The 8,662-nt window shown below is 40.5% G+C and overlaps 1 protein-coding gene across 4 annotated transcripts in view; it reads left to right on the top strand.

The window, feature by feature from the left end:
• The first annotated feature begins 7,832 nt into the window (after positions 1 to 7,832).
• Positions 7,833 to 8,662, top strand: part of LOC121314887 (DEP domain-containing mTOR-interacting protein-like) — a 76,797-nt gene continuing 75,967 nt past the window's right edge. The window contains exons 1-2 of one of the 4 annotated variants that reach the window (XM_041248626.1): positions 7,833 to 7,953; positions 8,452 to 8,503. The gene's annotated coding sequence lies outside the window, so the exon portion shown is untranslated. Of the gene's footprint in view, positions 7,954 to 8,157; positions 8,504 to 8,662 lie in introns of those variants that run through there. The other 3 variants (XM_041248624.1, XM_041248627.1, XM_041248625.1) reach the window with 3 other exon arrangements.

Raw genomic sequence — 8,662 nt, 5'->3', positions numbered from 1 at the left:
AGCAACGGTGTTATGAAAACTATATTAATAAGTAGTCAGTAAGTATACGTCACATTAAAATACCTACAGCGGGCAGTTTGGGTTAATATAGCACAACTAAAGTTCAGTAAAAAAATACATTTAAGCTAATACTGTAATTTATTATTATATGCAACCCTTTAAAAATAATTTAGAAAACATGCTCAAACTCTTAAACTATTTTATTGATATACTTACATCCATTCAGCATGATAGCATGTCGGTGTTTTTTTTTTTTTTTTATTATTTATTTATTTATTGTCTATAGGATCATTCTTAATAATATTAGCAGTTTGATATATTGTCCAAACAGTTTCACAAGGCAATTTAGTTATTGGAGATGCCAGGCAATGGATGCATATAACAACAGAATTAAACTCATAACGCACCTTTCACGGCAAGCCTTCCCAATACATCAGTTAAAAATTAACCAGAATGCCTGATTCTAGTTGCATTTTCTGTAGAAATAAGTGATCAATTGCTATGAACTAACTGTAGCGTACTAACTGGGGATTATGGCAAGCCGTTTTAACATTTAATCCTCAATTGCTGATATCAAGAATGGCATTATTAATATCATGATTGACATTTCTGATGTCAAGAATGGCATTTTTGATATCAAGAATGGCTTTTGATATCAGTATTGTAATTGTATTTTTGATATCGACCCCCAGCAGCTCTCCTGTGGTGATGTTGGCAGGGGTGCGGGCTGTGGCAACTGTGGCTCTGGAGACAGCTGGGCCTCTCAGTTGTGCTGGGTTTCGATTGCTAATCATTCATCACAGTCTGCATGTGAACTACTTTGGCAGGGAAGACAATTAACCCTTCCCTGCTGACCTTAAACCACAGCGTCCAAATTCACACACAATAACATCACATAAAACACACACAGGGCTGGGATGTAACCTGCCACAAACTGCAAATATATTTCTAATAAAATAACTATTCAGTATTTTATTTATTTCTTATTTAACTCAATGCTACTCAAGCAATTCAAAGATTAACCCCGGTTTCATGCTTTTTGCATAACAGTAAAATATATCCTTTTACTTTCAGTTTTTCAAAATATACAATTAGCAAATTGCTCACAATATTATGCATTTCAGTTTTATCCAACAGTTTTAATTTAAAAATATAGTCATTAATGCTTTTCGGTTTGCAAAATAACTTCTGAGCATAACAAAACTGCAGCATCAAAGTGTATCTCAAATAAAGACAAATACAGTGGTTAAACCTGACTCCTTATACTTGCATGATGTTTATTTTGGGTTTATTAGAGGTGCACTGCTATCTTTATTTTTGTAACCCGACGGTGTGCTTTTATTTTGTGTCACATTTTTATTTCATTAGCTTATTTTGTATCTGTTTATACCAAATATAGCATCCTCCTTTACGCTGTACTTGTATGACTGCCTCTCCTTAATAAACAATTGGAATATTGAGTAGTATTGTTGATTCCCAAGAAATAAGTCGTGAAAACGCCACACCATTTATTTTGAGAGCAGGTTAAACAATGTTCGTGTTATGCATTGTATCAAGCTGCCTCATCATATCCCTTATGGATATTAACACCCAAGCCTCTTCATCGCTCCAACGGACATAAATGGAGGATGGGCACGGGCTTTGCTCAGACATAAGTAGTGTTCTGCATTTTCGTTTTTTTCTTTAAAAAAATAATTGGGGAATTTTTCGGCGTTTATTTTACATATATTAAAATAGGGATAAAAATCGGTACCAAATAGTTTTATATTGAAACATCGATAAAAATCGGGGCAAAAAATCTCAGAAAAAATACACTTTACATGTTGAATATGATGAGGAGCAGTTCTGGTTTCTGATTAGGTTTAATGTCCCTGACATGTATGATGAAGCAGAATCTGTGCAAGTGGAAGCCACATTTTCCAAAGTTAGCTGGTACTTTGCGAATGTTTGGGCAATCACTGTGCTGACTGAAGTAGTAGCTACAGAAGGTATGAACATGACATCGGCACAAATCAAACCAGGTTTATTCACCTTCGAATCATAAAAGAAAATTGACTGTAACCACTTGAATTCACAAGCCCACAATGCAGTTTATCAAACATTTTTAGTAATAGTTTTAAACAGAAACTTGGTAAATACAATCTGTATGATTGTGACAGGCTGGGGAGTGGTGACGTCAGGCCAGAGTGCAGGAAGGAAAACAAAGAAAAGTACTGTAGTGCAAAAAGCGCACCGTTTATTTTTAAACAAAAATAAATAAAATATTTTAACAAAAAGACACTTGCAGAGCAAAAAAAATCGAACACAAACTAGCCCTTATGGTCCGGCTGGGCAGTAGCCTTTACGGATCCTTTAAGTTCTTTTCTTCTCTGTAGTGACTCCCTCTGCTTTTACTGTGTTTAGGCAGATAACATTTGTGTTCTGCTTCAATAAACTGCCTGAGCGCTCAATGAGCGTGTCAGTGTACCTTTTTCTATTGTCAAATCCATGTCATCGCTTCCAGGGCATCCATGTAAGGGCTGTTCGTTATTCCTGTCTTGTTACAATAACACATTCAGATCTGTGTATGACTAGCGTTATGAAAAGTTCTAGGCAAGACAGAGAAAAAAGTGGGGCTATCGCAACATCAATCTGAGAAACGAAATATTGCAAACAAAACATTAATGGACCATTTTGGACATTTGGACCATGGTAACTTATGTATTCCCATGTGACTTTTAGAGCAGCTTTAGGAAAGGACTTGAATGAGCTAATTAACATTTTCTCTCACAAGTCTTCTCAGATCGCTGGGATTGGGCTTGTTTTTGAGCGTCGCTGGTTTGAATTTACATAAACACCCATATTCTAACATGGGGTTGCTTGTTATGAGCTTGTTTTGAAAGGCAGTGGTTCCTGAACGCCTAATTTTGTTGTTGACATTTGTGCAGGATACAGCTGGCAGTGGCAATTTTGGGAACGAACTAATGCACTTCAGTCTGTTTCATCAGTATCTGCCACCTCCCTTTTAAGTGCCCACTACCCGTATTTGTCCAAGCGTGGTGTTGAATGTTTCCTCAGCAGAGTCAACCAGTCAACCGTCTGGACGAGTAGGGTTTCTAAGCTAGAGTAGTATAGCCAGCATCTCCTGATCCCGTATATGCTGTATTGCCTAAATGAAATGGAAAAATATAAAGTATCCGCCAGTTTTCAGCCATGGTAATCTGCAATACCCGTTGGTCAGTTTCATTTTATACCTCAGAATTTTTAATTTATGAGTTGTATGATAAATTAATTGAAACAGTATTCACTACTGACGACATGACATTTGAAAAACAATTTGGGCAAGAGCAATAAAACACATTATTAACCAACCAGACACAAGGTATTTTGCTTTATTACAGCAGCTTTCACTGGTGTGCCAGTTCTCTGCGCATGGAAACCATATTTTCACAAAAAATTGTGTTAAAGTACATGTTGCAGGGCAACCAAGTCCATTATTGTATCATTTATTAACACATTTTTTTTTTTTTTTATTATTTTGTTTGATTTGATTAATTATTTGGGCATGTTTATTTTTTATATTGTTATTTGCACATTGTGTATATATGTTCACTGTTTTTTGTTGTGTGTTTTTATGATTTGCACTAATTAATGTGTGTTGAGCACTTGTTTTTTTATTGTTTTTTTTTTTTTTTATTAACTTGAGCACAAGGACTGGGCTGCTGATAACTGCCCACAGCTGCGGGACGGACAGTTTATTGGTGTGCAGCTGTTTATAAGTCAAGTTGAAGGAAGTGAGACGAGAGAGGCCTGTCAAGGGAAGAGAAGAGTTTTATCTTATCATTTTACAGGTCAACAAACTATGCATACTGTCTGACGGGTCCAGCTGCGAGTGTCTCTTTGTCCTACACAAACAAATCAAGACCTCTCTGGACCTGGACTGAACTTGGAGAACTGAACTTGATTATTATTTAAATAGTTTTATTTGTGACCTGTTATTGCTTTTGTTAATTTAAATTTGGGAAAGAGCTGTGTTGGGTGTGACCACTTGCAGACACCTTCAGGAGGGCTATTGACCACGTTGAATTGGCGGAAGATGCCAAACGCTTGCTACGTAAACCAGGTGTGGTCCACAATGCAGGGTACGGGGTACAGACAGTATAGGGTCTTTATTGTCTATTTGCACACTTAAAGCACTGTATCTTTGCACAATCGGTGCAACATTAATAAACTTAAAGTAATCCCTGTTGAATGGCTGGGAACACAGTGGCCATCAGACCCAGTAGTTTCTGGCACAACACTAATTGCGCTGTGGACCCTGGTTGAAACAGGACCAGGCAGTTGCGAATAGCAGCTACCCTGTCATCCGACAGGTAGGCTCATATTGTGAAGAAATTGAGCCGGAGACCCAAATAGACTGTACTCTACACCGGTATTAATTGGCTTTTTGCATCATTGAGGGTGAGATATAATTGCTGTGTGGGCCACTGCTTCTTCCTGGGACTGGAAACAAGTTAGCCAGTCATCCAGGTAATTCATCACCTTGATCCCTTGCAGCTGCAAGGGAGCTAGGTTGGCATCCATGCACTTTGAAAATGTGCAGAGGGCTGAGGAGAGATCAAATGGCAGCATGGAGAACTCGAAGCCGCTCCCCTAAAAGACAAAGTGGAGATATTTCTTGTGCGCTGGATGGATAGGAACGTGAAAATACATGTCCTTCAGGTCCATTGTTGTAAACTAGTCACCCATCAGGACAGACTGGAGGATGTAGTGATGTGTGACCATCTGAGGCGTGCTCAATGCACAGGCAGCTCACACACAGGGAGTGTTTGTCCTGCGGGGGCAATTTCCACCTGCAGGACATGCTCAGTCGTTTATCACCAAGGCACCGAAAACACCTTGAGGGGGTCGAGTGTGCTGGGTGAAGCCCTGCAGCTGTCGAAGCGAAGAGGCAGCAAGTCCTCGAGCCACAGAGGGTGTCAAGCACTGAGGTACCAATGCAATGTAGCACGAGGGGCCCGAGGGTCTCTAGGGTACTGGACCTTGAAGCATCAAATCACTGAGGCATACAATCCTTGAGTGCCGAGGGTGTGGAAGCACCGAGACACAGAGGCTATCAAGCGCAGGGGCACCAAGGCCACCGAGGGCGCAATGCACAGAGCTGAAAAGCCTCCAGGGCATTGAAGTGCCGAGGCGTGGAGTCATCGAGGCACCGAGGGCGTCGAAGCACCAAAGTACCGAGGCTCTGGGGCAGCGTGGCACCGAAGGCACTGCTGCACAGGCTCAAAAGCCATGAGGCATCAAAGCTCCAAAGCATATCATTCTTGAGGTACCGAGGGTGTCAAAGTACAGAGGTACTGAGATCTTAGGCTAGCGCAGCAGTGAATGCGTGCTGCACAGGGCTCGAAAAAAACCTTGAGGAGTCAAAATGCCGAGGCGTTTAGCTCTCGAGGTACCGACGATGCTGAAGCATCAAGGCACTGAGGTTGTGGAACGTCGAGGCACCGAGCCCGCTGAGAGTGCCGAAGCTTGGGGCTCGAAAAGCCTTGAGGCATCAAATGCCAAGGCGTGTAGCTCTCAAGGCACTGAGGATGCCGAAGCACTGAGGTACAAAGGCTCTGGGACAGTGTGGCACCGAAGGAACTGACACACAGGGCTCGAAAGGCTTCAAGGCGTTGACCACTGAGGTGTTTAGCTCTCAAAGCACTGAAGATGTCGAAGCACAGAGGCAACGAGGCTATGGAGCATTGAGGCACGAAGCCACCATTGATGGTAAGCACTTGAACACTGTGGGCGGTGAGGCATGGAGGCACTGAGGATTTAATGCACCGAGGGCGCCGAAGCACCGTGGCACTAAGGCTCTGAGCCACCAAGGACCTGAGGGTACTATGGGCATCGAGGCTTTGAAACTGGGGCGCCAAAGCACCGAGCGCCAAGTACCGAAGGCAAAGCATCAATGTACTGGGCTGCGTGGCTGTGTCTGGGCTGCTTGCGGTCACACAACCAGGACAGCGCAAAGCTTGCAGTGGAGTGGTGCACCCAAGATGTCGTCTGGACCATGTGGAGCCCTCAACAGTCATAGCTCTGGAGAAGGGATAAGAACAGACAGAAAAAGAAAGAAACACAGCTGTTTTTTTTTTTTTGTTTTTTTTACACACAAGTGCACTGCTTATGGGTTACTGGTAATGCACACGGTCAGCTCAACAATAAGGCCAAGGAGGAATTGTGCAGTTATCGCGCTAGGCCGTGCACACTGAGTGGGCGTACCGAGGTCGCCCAGAGAACCTCGAGTCAACAGTGGCTGCAGAGCGAGGCTGGACTCGCTGGAGGGTTGTGTTCTCCCTTCTCTCTCTTTTTTTTTTTTTTACAGCTTCAGAAAGCAGAGGAAAATTAAAAAAGGAACATGCAGCAAGCTGCCGAGGTTAGAAAGCAGAGTACAATCACCAAGCGATGTAGGCTGTTGAAGATTTTTTTGTTTTTTTAAACGAAACGCAGTTGCGTAGCGTTAGCTCGGCCTTCAGTTGCTGAGTTTCTGATTCCGGGGAAGTAGCAAGCCTACTTCCAGCAATTAATTGCAAGGGAATTCGAAGAAGAAGCTCTGAAGAGTCAATCACAACTGGAAAAAGTTAGTGATTATACTCACCTACCTTACCTACCTGTCTGTGAAAGGCAAAAGAGACTGACGTCACCACGCAGTGAATTTATTACCTCGGTGAGGTGGGACCCAAGACATAACTCCGCGTAGGGGCCTATCTGCAGTTTTGATATAAAATGCTCAGCGAATACCTGACAAGCAGGCATATCCCAAAAGTATCATTGGCAGTCATCTTCGAATTGAAAGGGAACCCACTTGGCCCCTTTAGGGCCTCTTCAGCCATGAATAACTGTCATGAAAGCTCATGGTGAAGTATTTACATTCATTTAGTACAATGAAAAAATAAAACTGAATCAAACAAAATTAACTTTTACAAACAGAATGTTATTTTAAAAAAAAAAAAAAAAAAAAAAAAGCTAAAACCACTGTTTCTGTCATTTCCTACATTTTCTTTTTTTTTTTTACCATTAATTAAAAATGTATCCAAGCACAAACTAACAAATAAAATAATTCTATACATTCTTGATTCTTTGGTTATCAGTGTTGTTCCCATCTCCATGCTGTGCGGGAAGATAAACTTTAACCTCTGCCCATAGTGACGAAGAATTTTTATTATTTTATTATTGAGGTCACAAGTGCTGGAGACAGTTGTACATTAATTTGTGCATTCATTCTATTGATTTTATGTATCTTTTATTTAGTACTGACATTTTGAATGTCTCAGGATGGTTACAGAATGTTTGGAGGCTTGATGTTTTGGAAACAGCATTCAATGTAGAGCCATTCTCACAGGTCATAGATGAGCCCTTACTAATCGATGTGGCCCTTTGTTGAGGTAACATTACAAACAGCAGAATGTAGCATTTTCAGCACAATACCTTACATCATTTATTCTACAGTTTAGCCTCAAAGTTTTTTTTTTCTTTTTTAAAACTGCACAGTGACATTATAAATACACAATACATAATAATATGTGAGGACACTGTTGTGAAGTCCATAACTATGGAGCATTAACTGTATATAAATGGAGTTTAAAATTCTCCATGACAACACAGTTGGTTCAAATTTCCGTACAGAAGAAAAAGAGTGCATTAACCTGCTAGGCGTGGTAAAACCATAATGGTAAACAAATGTTACACTATAATGTAGTTCTACTATTTTTTCTGAGATCAATAACTACTGTACTCGAGCCCCACCTTATTGGTCAACTCCCCAAATGACGTTCTTAGCTTCCAGTATACTAGGGGATGGCACTCTACACTCGTTTCACGTTGCTGCTGCTGCGGCTGTGTGACTTGGTAAACAAACCCAGACAGGAGCATAGCTATGGCAAAACGGATTGACAAATCCATCTATTTACAAAACTGAAGTAAAAGAAGGTATAGTACTAGTAGAGAGATGTCCTATGCTGTAACTGAATGCATACATAAGTTATATCTGTATTGTAAAATGCAACGGGACGATTTTAAAAACAAAAACATATTACTTATGAACAACATATTTTAAATTGCATAACAGAGAGAGAGAGAGAGAGAGAGAGAGAGAGAGAGAGAGAGAGAGAGAGAGAGAGAGAGAGATTTATCGTTGTAAATTACAAGAAGACTTTACGTGAGTGAACTAGTCTGATCTGCACAGGCAGGCTGTACAGCAAACTGGTTGAATTGCAGAAAAAAAAGATGTCATCGTGCAACTGAATATAATCTGTATTTCATTGCGGAGGTTTGCGTCTGCCACATGCAAAGTTAACGACTGACGACGAATGGATGGACTAAAATTTTTGCAGGGATTTCACCCATTAGGTGTTCCAAAATGATCGTTTTTGTTAGCTTGTTTATTTTGGACTGTATGTAAATCTCTGTACTTATTCTTTATACCAGGGAAGCACGTCGGTGAAAGAAAAAAAATAAAGTACATATATACAATTTGAAGGTGAGTTTTTCAATTTTAGCTAAAATAAAAGGCTGTAGATACAAATATGTAATTGTTAGTGATTTGAGAATATTCTGTTTTAATAATACCGATTTTATTGCATTGTATTTTGAGCTAATGTCATTAATATAATGTATACACTTCGAATTAGTCAAATCA

Source organism: Polyodon spathula, chromosome 4 (genome assembly GCF_017654505.1).
Source record: "Polyodon spathula isolate WHYD16114869_AA chromosome 4, ASM1765450v1, whole genome shotgun sequence".
Classification (NCBI taxonomy): domain Eukaryota; kingdom Metazoa; phylum Chordata; class Actinopteri; order Acipenseriformes; family Polyodontidae; genus Polyodon; species Polyodon spathula.
The sequence above is the reverse complement of the archived record's forward strand: the minus strand, read 5'-3'. Positions and strand labels throughout refer to the sequence as shown.